The sequence below is a fragment of the Staurois parvus genome, unplaced genomic scaffold, assembly GCF_062004578.1.
Source record: "Staurois parvus isolate SC_StPar_1 unplaced genomic scaffold, SC_StPar_1.0 ptg000696l, whole genome shotgun sequence".
NCBI lineage: Eukaryota > Metazoa > Chordata > Amphibia > Anura > Ranidae > Staurois > Staurois parvus.
The window spans coordinates 8,036,349-8,049,078 of record NW_028318492.1 but is presented as its reverse complement, the minus strand read 5'-3'; the positions used below and the strand labels follow the sequence as shown (position 1 = coordinate 8,049,078).

At 37.7% G+C, this 12,730-nt stretch overlaps 1 protein-coding gene across 1 annotated transcript in view; it reads right to left on the bottom strand.

Moving 5' to 3' along the window:
• The window catches only part of DMD (dystrophin), a 2,676,943-nt gene that overhangs the window by 2,423,624 nt on the left and 240,589 nt on the right, over positions 1-12,730 (bottom strand). Inside the window, exon 3 of the mRNA XM_089653005.1 lies at positions 11,501-11,578. The gene's annotated coding sequence lies outside the window, so the exon portion shown is untranslated. The remainder of the gene's footprint in view (positions 1-11,500; positions 11,579-12,730) is intronic.

Sequence of the window (12,730 nt, the reverse complement as noted above, 5' to 3'; positions counted from 1 at the left end):
ACCAACACTAGTGCACAAATTAACCACTTGGTTACTGGGCACTTTTACCCTTCCTGCCCAGGTTAATTTTCAATTTTCAACGCTATTGCACTATGAATGACAATTGCGAAGTCATGCTATACTATGGCCAAACTAAATTGTTATCATTTTTTTGAGATAGAGAGAGATTTATTTTGGTGGTATTTAATCACCATTTGGGTTTTATTTTTTGCTAAACAAATGAAAACACTTTTGAAAAAAATATAGTTTTTCTTAGTTTCTGTAATAAAGTTTCGCAAATAAGTGATTTTTCTCCTTCATTGATGTGTGTTGATGAGGCTGCATTAATGGGCACTGATAGGTTGCACTGATAGGCATCAATGATGGGCATTGATAGGCGGCACTGATGGGCACTGATAGGATGTACTGATGAGCATTGATAGGCAGCACTGATGGGCACTGATGGGCACTGATAGCAAGCACTGATGGGCACTATTAGTCGCACTGATGGGTACTGATGGGGCTACACTGATGATCAGGGCACTGATGATAAGTTCCCTGATCATCAGTGTTGATGTCCTCTCTGGAAAGTATGTCCGGACAGGATTACAGATAACCGGAATTTCTTATTTACAATGTAAGCAGCTGTGATTGGATGCAGCTGATCACATGGCAAAAGATGGCTCTGATAGGCCCTTTACCTGAACACGTGACCAGCTATGTCCAAAGTACACAGTGATCACAGATCGTGCACAGTGCATGCCGCAGGGGGCGCGCAGGGGGGAGGGTTCTGGGAGGATGTCCATGGACTCCCTGCCAGAACTAACCGACTGCACTATAGCTGTCTTTTGGCTATAGCGCGGTCAAGAACTGGTTAATGAATGTAACCTATCTGTAAAAATGTATAATATGTATACTAGATCAGCCACGCTTCTCACTACATATAAAAAAATTCTGCTTAAAAGTTTTTTTTTATAAAATTATAATATTTATAGCTTTACTAGATTGCTGCTTAATATTATTTAACAAGGACTGTTCTTCACTACTTTGGATTGAGTAAAGAAGGGTTAAAACCCCTCTCAGATTTTTTTTTTCACTATCTGTGTCCCATTGCAGTGATTTCCCTTCACTTCCTGTCCCATAGCCAAACAGTGAGTAAGGGAATTCCTTGGGGACCTCCAGGTTACCAGAACTAGTGTCCCAATTGGAAGATTACCCCTCTATTACTTTTCTGGGGACAACCCATAATTTGAGATTTTCTTTTACTTTCACTTGGCAAACAGGAGGAATAGAGCGGGGGGATCTTCTTAATAGGGGCACAGACAATAATAAATCCTGACAAGTGTTCTAATCTCTCTCCACTCTATCCAAAACTAAAAAAAGTTTTACCTTTAGTTATACATTAAGGCTACGTTTATCTCAGCAGTCGAACAGAAACACTAATATTATAGGTTTAATTAACAAAGGCATAGCATTAATTGTATTATTTGCACTTTACGATCGAAAACTGATTTTCAAGTCATTAAAGACATTTACTGCATTATTAAAAGGCGTATTGTTTCCTAAAATGATTGTGAGTTTCAATGAGGTGTCTATTGAGAAGAGAAGATAGGAAATGTTTGAAATGGTGAACTTAATAAAACAACACCATGTGAGAAAATATGAATCATTAGAAAATAAGTGTTTCAACAGTACCTTTTAAGAGGAAAAATAGAGAGAAATGTATCATGATAGAAAATAATGAATGAGGTTAAAATAAATCTTTTCCCTGTTATACAAATGGCCACTAGATGGAAGATTTTCAAACTTGTATATGAAATACTATAAACAGCATAAAGAACAGCAAGCAAATAAAATGTGAAATGACAAAAACATTTATTCAGTCAAGTGTTAAAATAGAACTACAGGTTTTTTTTGTTTGTTTTAAGTTATTTGCCTAAGGCTTTTAAAAGTAAAAATGCAGCTCTCACTGCAATGCTTATCTTGCTTTCAGAGTTGTCCCCATGCATACTCATCACCAGGGAACACACCCAAACAGGGACTCTAAAACACTACAAGCAAAACAAACCTCATCCTTTTTTAATTAAGAAAATCTGAAAAACAAAAGTAAGCACCCCCCAAAAAAAGAGTAAAAAAGGGGAACAGCAGCAATACAGCAACAGATGTTATTGCTGGCACATGCTGAGTGTTATGAAAGTACAGTGAATGCAGGTAGGCATACGCTTCACTTACCCTTTCCACGCAAACTGCAATTTATTCCAGAGTATCATTGGAAATATATAGCACTATAAATAGTGATATGTACAGCACTGTATAGATATAGTATCACACTACATTAGCAAATATTTTTCCCTGAAATATTACGAGCTGTCCCCCACACTAAACTCTCACGCAATGAGAGCGACAGGAGCCTTTTATAGTATATAGGAAATATATTAATACAAAAAGACAGGATTTTGACAGGATTTTGCCACTGCTAGTTTCTAAGCAATGGCATAAAAATGTAAAAAGTAAATGCATTATGTTTCTCAGAAAGTCTAGTTCTAAAAAAAACCCTTCCTTCTTAATCCCCAAATGTATAAATATACCATGTTTGATCTGTGCGTGTTTAATCTATCATAGGGCCTGTGTACACAGGCTTTTATTCATGTCAGAAATGCTTCTTTCCCATTCAAATCAATATGAATGTCAAAGCAGCTTGATTCAACTTATATGGAGGTCAAATACATCTTTGAAGGAACTCGAAAGCATTATTAGTGCATGGAAATTGTTTTTAGATATTAATGAATAGTCTAAGAGATTCACAAAATATTATTTCAATTAAACTAAAAACATGTTGCTGTATTTGGTACTGGCTACATTTATTATACAAATGATATGTAGTAAAAACACATTATTTTAATAAAAATATATGAACAAGAGCAATCACAATCACTATTGTATGCTAGTATTTTAAGTATTGCAAACTGAACCTAACAAATCATATACTGATATTCAATGCACACGGTGCAATCCTAGATTTAAATCTTTTTAGAAAAAAAGTGAATACTCTCTACACCCCCCCTATCCCTGATCATAACCATATTTATAGTACCTCCATGAGTGATAAGCTGTTCCCAGGCAGCCAGTGTAGTGGCCTGTGGAATTGAAATTCCTGCTCTTTTTCACCTTCTTTCTGTAGGGCTTCTGGAACAGATCAAAGTAATTCTGAGTAGTCAAAGTGATCACATGCTGGTACTGACCAATCAGAATCATTCTGATCTGTCCCAAAAGTCAAACAAAAAGAGAATGAAGAAGAACAGGGATTTCGAATCCCTGGAACACTACACTGGCTGCATGGGCACTGAAAGCTCAGTACCCATATTATCCATAGAGGTAAGTACCACGGGAACTGAGGGGATTGAAAAGGTGGAAGGTGTTAACTCACTTTTTTATTTTTCTAAAAAGGTGAACTAACCCCAGTTACATGCTAAGGAAAGAAATGCACATGCAGCAGACAAAGCAGAAGGTAAAAAAAACTTGTACTCCATGATATTAGATAAAAAAGACAACTTATATATAGACAATAATCACTGAACTTCTTTTTTAAAATTCATTATGTGCTGTATTATTTTATGGCTACATCAGGCATATGTGCACATGTACACTGTGATACCCCGGCAATGCATGCCCAGGCTTTTTTTACATTTAGCATTCTTTTACCTTTGTCATTAATATCTCCCATTCACACATCATGAGGTTTTGTTCCTTCATGAGATGCAAGCATAAAATCCATAACAGTGGTTAGATAGACCCAATTATGAAATCACAATATTAATTTAGGCATGTCCCCACTAAGCTGGTAGGGATGAGCCAAACCTCCCTGGGTTCAGTTTGAGGAGAGTTTGACACTTCAAAGACATTTGGATGTTGAACCCGAACCCCTTTGAAATCAATGGGTACTTGCAAATCAAAAATGCCCATTTTCTGTGTTAACAGGCAAGGGGTCATAACAAAAATTGCATGTGAGGGGTAGTGAGAACTGCTTTGGGAAACATGTACAAATGCAAAAAAAACAAACATTTTGATCACCGCTATAACTAGTATAAAAAAATATATATATACCATAGTTTGTACATGCTATACCTTTGACACAAAGCAATCAATATACACTTATTGAGATTTTTTTCAATAGCAACATACATGTTGGCCTAAATGTATGAAGAAATTAGATTTTTAAATTTTTTTAATTGGATATGTTTTATAGCAAACAGTAAAAATATTGTTTTTTTTAAATTTTTGGTCTATTTTAATTTATATAATAATGAATAAAAAACCAAGTGGTGATCAAATACCACTAAAAGTAATCTCGATTTTTGTGAAAAAAATTATTTAAATTTAATTTGGGTAAATCGTTGCATGACCACAAAATTAAAAATTGTGCAGTGCTAAATAGTAAAAAAACGGCCTGTTCATGAAAGGGTAAAACCTTCCAGAGCTCAAGTGGTAATAGGGGTACTTATACAAAAGAAAACTAACAAAAAACAGAAGACCCTGGGAGCCTGGTATGGATTTAAATGAGGATTCCATGCAAAAAAAATTGCATGAAGTTCCCCTAAAAATCCATATCAGACCCTTAATCAGCACATGCAGTCTGCCTGGCTAGAAAATAAGGGAAAAGGAGCATGAGTCTTAAACCATTATAGGTCACATGCCTTCAACGTGGGGGTACTTTGCCAGGTGGGCCTTTCTGACAAAGCGACTTTAAATGTTGATATGGGCAAGGGCTTCTTCCTAGAACCCTGCCTGGGTGAGTGGTTTATTGGAATCTGAAAGCCTCCTTTAACAATAAGGGGCCCTCCAGATACTGCCACCCGTTCCTGTGTGAATGAGTATGGGTTACATGGTACCCCTACTAATTCACAAAAAAAAGATGTAGCCTAGAAATAAAAACACCCAATCGTTTGTCCTAGTAATAAAACAGAAATCCCCCAAAAATTCCCTTATTATAAATCCATTATCAATTACGATGTCCACCAGCCACCAACGCACCACACAAAAAAACAGTGCCCTGGTTCACACAAGCAATCCCCATGTTACTCTTAGCCAAATGACAGCTCCTCAAGCTGTCATCAGCTATATAAGTAAAGGGGCAGGGATAGTGGCACCATCATTGACCAAATATGGCCATGGCCATATTTGATCAATGTCCTTGTTCAAATTTGGCCAGTTACCATATTTGGGCAGTGGCTTTGGCATCAGCAGTTCCTAGGGACACAGTGGGTGCAATAACCCACTGCTTCCTTAGCAGCAATTGACAGCAAGAATCTGTCATATAAACAAGCGGTAGAAATACTGCTTTGATTTCTGTTGTTTGGTTTCTGCCAACTATGGGGCAAAATGGGTAAAAGTTTAGATTTTCATCCAATTGCCAGAAGATCAAAGATAGGTCTGAACCTAGGCTAGGACCTAACATTTGGCTTATCTCTATAAGCTAGTATATGTTTGGATGCTAGGGTGTACATTCCATGGCAAACAACACTTATTAGTAAATTTACTGTACGCACACTGTAGTCTGTGCATGTGAATGTGAGCATGTAGCATATTTGTGGGCATAGAATGTGGTTGTCAGCAGAGGCGGACTGACCATTCGAGCACTCGGGCACTGCCCGAGGGCTCGGGATCAGTAGGGGGCCCCATGAAATTCCCCTGGTACCTTTTTTATAGGCTTTTTTGGTGTGCTTTGAGTGTGGGCAAGGACACAGGGCCCCATGATCCCTTATTGTCCGGGGGCCCCATGAGTTATCAGTCCGCCCCTGGTTGTCAGTTGTTTTATTATAGATCAAAGGTCCTGAGTTAATGTATAGGTCACTAACATCAAACAATATTATACTATAAACTTCCTATAGTAATCATAGGTAATTAAAGCAATAAATGGCAAGGGTTATTATGATCACTAAAATTCACTTTTGTCCCTTTTTTCTATGCCATCTAACGTTAGAAATAACAAAAAATCACTAATCCCTTAAAACCCTAAAGTGCATTTAATAATATATTTGGATTAGTAATTGAAATATGTGACAAATAAGTTTTAAAACATAAAATGTTTTTCCACATTAATAAATTTAACCTCTGAACAGTTTCAGATTTACATTCTAAAGTACCCAGCAGAGAAGGTAAAGTTGTTATGATGCATGCTGTTTAAGCAAGAGTCACTTGTAACCCTGAATGAGTGCAGCATGCACTACAGTTGTATAGGAATTACATTTTAATAAGCCTGTTTATTTTGCATTAGTATTTATATTATGATGGTGACAATAATAGTAGACCTTTCAAAAAAGGAACTATTTTAGAGTTGAGCAAAACCCAGAAGCCTAAAGTTACTAATCCGCTATCATTTGTGTTTTAAATTAAGTAACCTGAAATCTCATTGGTCACTATGGCTTACCAAACCTCATCAGTAGGTTTCACAATGCAATAGTAAATAAACTTGTATCTTATTTGTATCCTTATGAATTTCCATTTCCTTGCTTGAATAAATGTGAAATTAAAGAATGGACAAATTTTCAGCTCCAGCTTCTAAAATGGGGTGAATTAATAAAGGGAGGCTTGGGAGTGAACACGCAGGTGGATTCTCTTAGGAAATGTTTTCCTATGGGGTACCATCAAGAAAAGGAGGAGCCAGGAGCACCAGTGGGGGATCCAAGAAGAGGATGTTCAGGGCCACTCTGTGCAATTCCATTGCACAGAGCAGGTAAGTATAAACCTGGTTGTTTTATATATATATATATATATATATATATATATATATATATATATATATATAATGCTTGTGTTTACAATCACTTTAGAATTTGTATTCAAGTATTTTAGTGTGCCCCACACTGTGGGTGTCTCTCTGTCATTTAAAATCTGAGTTCACCACATTTAGTTGGCATTTGTCCATCCATAAACATCCTTCTTTGCTTGTAAGAATGTCTGTTAAGTTACCTACTAACAATAAATTATGCTGAGACATTGTCAGACAATGCTGGTTAGTTCTTTAGAAAAGGAAGAGGAAAACTGATTTAGACACCACCAGGGGTGGACTGACCATTCGAGCACTCGGACACTGCCCGATGGCCCGGGGTCAGTAGGGGGCCCCATGAAATGCCCCTGGTACCTTTTATAGGCTTTTTTTGAGTGTGGGCAAGGACACAGGGGCCCATGATCCCCTATTGCCTGGGGGCCCCATGAGTTATCAGTCCGCCCCTGGACACCACAATCCTTATTTTATCTCAGGAAATACATTGAATATTAGCTTGGATAGTCCTACTCAATCAGTTGTTCTATTGTGAAGATGAAGCTTAGGCATGTTTAGTAAAGTCAAAATGTGCTGATAGACAAACAGTTAATTCCCAATCTAACCAGCTGAACTTGAAGTAAGTCTTAATACCTGGTATATAGTGGAATTGTTCAACCAAGCGGGCTGAACAGAAAAAAACTGAGACCTTGCTGTACTAACCCAAGCGATGTTGTTGTGGCGATCTCCCCCGCTCTGCACTTGTGCTCTGTCAGGGGGACTTTCCCCACTACAAGAACACACTGATCAGTGATTGCAGAGATTGACTGCCAGCACTGATTGTGTACTGGTTGGATGCTGGTTTTCCAGCATGCTGGTTCGACAGAATCCAGTCGTGAGACTGGCTTCTGTAGAACAGACAGCTGTACACAAGGGCCAGTTTTCAGCCTCTGTGTACAAGGATTACATCTCAAGGCAGCTTTAGTTTTAATGCATTAGCAGGAGTAATGTATCCCCTTCACTTCACATCCTGTTAAGGTTATTAATATACTAAGAGGGTCTGAGACATAATTGTTTACATTTGCCCTGTGGTCTTGTAAATCTTACATAAGTGTACATGTATACCAAGTCAAAAACTTTTTCAATTCCAAATAGAACCCCTGTCTCGTTTTTCTTACTATCTAGTACTGTATAAGAAAGCTTTTCACTTACTGGCTGCCCCAATGTCAACATTCCAACCAGACAGGAAATTTTTCCTGAGGGAAAATATGCAACAGGGATACAGACAGAAATATATCTGAGAGTGGTTTAGGGGTCACTGCCAACAAGCATCTGTTCTCTTTAACACTTGTCATTGCACTCTGAACAATCTCAGAAGCATTCTTTGACACAAAGCCCTTCAGCACAGCCCCTTAGTTTTTCCGGACTCATTTGGAACTTTTTGTTTTCTTTCACTATCTTGTATTAGGAGATTTCTGCTCGCCTTCTGTCTGATAAAACCATTTTCAGTAGGATACAAAGTGGGGGCATGCCTCCCTCATGCAGCCCTGGAGTCAGAATCTAACAGGGTATCTAACCTTTGGCAAAGGGATTAACCATCCTGACAAATATATTTCTCCCTCTTTTTGACTAATAAGAAAAAACATTCAGGTTTATATACACCTTAAGGGATGATTCACACCATATGCTTTCCAGTGCATTTTTAAAATGCATCCAGAATGCTTATACAGTATGTGCCCTGTATTCCAATGGCCCTAGTTGACACCAGTGCAGTTGGTTCCAGTACTTTAAAAAAAAGTACACCCTACTGCATTATTTTTCTGGAATACATCAAAAAATGTATAAACGCATATAAATACATGTAAACACACTGAAATGCACATAAGAAACCATTGTACTAAGCTTCTGCAGTGCAACACATAGAAAATTTTACAAAAAAGTGTATAAATGCACCTGCAAAAAAGTACCTGGAACTCTGAAATTGTGGCATGGACCTGCCTTAAGGCATATTTAGTGTATCGTTACAATCTATACCATATACCAGGGTACATTTTCTATTTTGGTCTATTTTTGTGATAATAATAGTGATCTTATTAAACACCTAGAAAATGTGATGTGCAGATGGAACCAAGCTGTCAACGTGTCCATTGCTATAATGTAACAAACTATGTATCAACTTGAAATACAGCCAGTTTAAGACTTTCTGCATAAGGGGTTTGTATATTTTATAAAATATCTTTGTTGGCCTTCACCGGTAGCCAGAAAACATTTTTTTTGCAAAATGTAACTTCCTGACATAATAATCTAGGTCACTTTAGCAATTCATAAATTTACAAAGATTTATGAGTATATTTCAGGCAACGCAAGCTCCAAATATGTCCTTTACAGACTGATAAATCAATATACAGTATAGTAGAGACGCATCTTAAGCAGTGTCCTAGTAAAGTTATCAAGTATTACAATACGTCAAGCAGCTGAACATTTATCTTTCTTGATTTTGGCTACTTTCAAACAAGATACTTTCAGAAATAATGTTATTCATTTGAATTTATCCTTGAGGTTAAAGGAAAACTAGGAAAACATATTTTTAAAGGTTATTTCAGAAGGGTACAGTACAGCTAGTATGATGACTTATGTACACCACTGTATATTAGGGCTAAAATGGTAAGTAAATGCAGTGCCTACTTAAAGGAGAAGTATAGCCAAAGCTCATTTGGGTATACTTCTACTTGGGATCAAAGGATTGCTGTTCATTCTGCACTCCTGTGACCCATTTTCAGCAGACAGCAGGCTAAAGCCAGCTGTCAGCTGATGTCACAGAGTCAGTACAGGCTCCACCCAGAAGCCTGAACTGGAACCTGGCTCATCCAGCCATCGAGAGCCTGAGCCAGCCCCTCCCAACCCCTCCACAGCCCAGCTCTCCAGTAAGCACTGCAGGGGCAGAGTAGAGAGCTGGTGACAGACAGTGAAGAAATGAGTGATCAGCGGTCTTTGATTGCTCAGTTCTCAGTCTTAGAGCCAGTAAGGGACAGATGCACATTGGATCAATGCTGCATCCACCTAGGTGAGTATAATTCTTTTTTTAGTTAACCCATACTTCTGTTTTAAATATATCCCACAGTCATTTAAAACCACCTTCTAATGCAGTAAAGAACATCTTTCATATTAAACAAACACATGAAAATGTTTTTATCATATTTATCTTCATCTAGTGGCAAAAATTACACTTTTATATAAATTTTATGTCGTTTCAGCAATTAAAGTGGTAGTAAACCGAATTTAAAAAAAAATTGCTGACATAATGGACAGGTTTGACAGAAGAGACCCTGTCTGACTCTGTCATTAAAGCTCCCTTCTGCCTGACAGCCATCATGTGCAACACTGAGGTGACGGCCCCCGATCTGTGCTGCGGCAATGTGACTCCTGTGTGCATGCATCACGGCCTGGCCATACAAGAGGCCAAAAGCACGGAACCTGGAAGGAAAACCAGGTGAAGATGAAAGCATTGGGGCCCCACAGAATTGATTACATTGCAGCACTGGAAGGATTCTTTGGCAGATAAGTTTGCCATAATGTACTAATATGCCCTTCATACTAGCACAATATGGCATAACCTCCAAAAAAGTTATAGTGGACTTAACTACCGCTTTAATGGATTTAAGACAGGAAGAAGCAAGGTAAACAAATGTGTCTTTACTTTTTTTTCCTTTTATTATAATTTTTAGAACTGCATAAAATGGATATTAATGAGTATCACAAGGATAAAAGAACACTATCTGAGATTGATTTGCAAGGTTAATGAAATTGACACTTTGTGGGAACAGAGGGGTCATCTTAGAAACAGAATGAGGATGTCTTCTTGGACCATTGCCCTTCAAAATATAGGAAACCTTTCAAAAGAGAAGCATGTGAACTTCCATTGCCAAATTATTTCTGAAAAGTCTAGCTGCTTGCCTCTCATGCCAATAACTGAGTCACTTAACTAGAACGTATAATAAATAAATCGGTGCTATCCAAAAAATAATATTGTGAGATGCCCTCAACGTTGAAATATCTTTTCTCCCCCGAAAGTCAAAGTCATAAAATCCAGTAGTTCAGCATCTCTTTAGAAACACAATGTTTTCTTTATAAAATGATCTTTCAAATTAACAGGAATCCTCCTTCTTTAAAAGGAAAAAAAATATTTGAACTCCTTTTCTGTGAAATTCCCTAAAAAAAAACAAAAAAAACAAAATCGCAAATAGTGCATTATCAGAAAAAGCATTTTCCTTTTAAAGAAGGAGGATTCCTGTTAATTTGGAAGATCATTTTATAAAGAAAACATTTTTGTGGGGTTTCACGTGTTTCTATAGAGATGCTGAACTACTGGACTTTATGACTTACTTAGAACAGACACACAGCAGGTTAAGTCAAAGTGCTCATCGGACTTTGACTAGGTCAGTTACTGAGAAAGCATCAAAGTACAGATGATGAGTCATGATGGCAGCCAAACAACTAGTATTTTCAGTGGAAAGGTATTACAAGTAGCAGAAGGGGGACAGAATCAGGAGTCTAGTCTTCTAGCCAATTACAAGTCTGCAGAATTTAGTTTCCTGTTCTGTAATGATTTTTGCTATCAATATGCAAGGAAAGAGAAAGGAGCTGCTATCAGACAGTAGGTTTCCACCCTGATAATTTACTCTTGTGGACAGTAAAATGAAAGAAATAAAGGTGCCAAATAAGAAATATAAGAAACTGGACATTAATATTCAATGTACTTACATTATTTTTTTGCAAGATCTGAAGTGCTTTGTTGACATTGTTTAAAGCATGAACCCTGGTGGAGCCTTTTTCCTTTACCTAAAAAACAAAAAAAACAGGAGTTAGATTTCATATAGGGATGATATTGGAACAACAGTGTTCTTGTATCAGTTTGATATTATGACTGTTACTATTGAACAATACTCCATTTTACTCTATATTGACCATTGGCCTTTGCAAGTGACTTCCAGTGTTCCCACCTATTCCAGTACATATTACAAATAGTTTTTATTACATGCAAAGCTTAACCACTTGCCAACCACCCTATAGCAGAAATATTGCTACAGGGTGGCAGCGGTGTGCAAAATCACGTATATATATATATGTGATTTTTGCATTTCTGGGTAGGGGCGTGCATGAGCCTCGCACATGACCTACCCACACTACCATTTGCGGCCACGGCTGTCCTGGCTGGTAATTACCCACTGGCGCCCGGTGATTACTGAGCATCTCCGATGGGGAGGAAGACTGTTTTGTTTACAGTTTTCCTCCCTGTCAGCTCGGGCACACTGCTCAGGATGGCTATGCACAGCACAGCCATCCCGATCACTGTGCTTACAGTGAAGCACACACCACCTGCCCCCTAGTAAGACACTCCCTACATATAATTAACCCTTTGATCACCTCTCATGTTAACCCCTTCCTGCCCAGTGTCAGTGCTTCTTTTTAGCACTGATCACTGTATTGGTGTCACTGGGGATGTCAGTGACACCAAGTTAGTTCCCCTACAGTATCAGAATGTCCTGCTAAAAATCGCTGATCGCTGTTATTACTAGTAGTAAAAAAAATCCCTGTATCTGTACCGCCATTTGTAAACTCTATATCTTTCACGTAAACCAATTAATTTACACGTATTGGGAATTTTTTTTAGTAAAGACATGGAGCAGAATACATTTTGGCCTAAATTTATGATGAAATTTGATTTTTTCATTTTTTTTTACTGGACTTGTTTAGTAGCAAAAAGTCCAAAATATTGTTTTTTTTTCTATGGTGCAAAAAATAAAAAACACACAGGTGATCAAATACCACCAAAAGAAATCTCAATTTCTGGGGAAAAAAAGGACATAAATTTCATTCGGGTGCAGCATTGCATGACCGCACAATTGTCAGTTATAGTAACGCAGTGCGTAAAGCAATAAATGGCCTGGTCAGGAAGGGGGCTAAATCCTCTGTATTGCAAGTAGTTCAAGG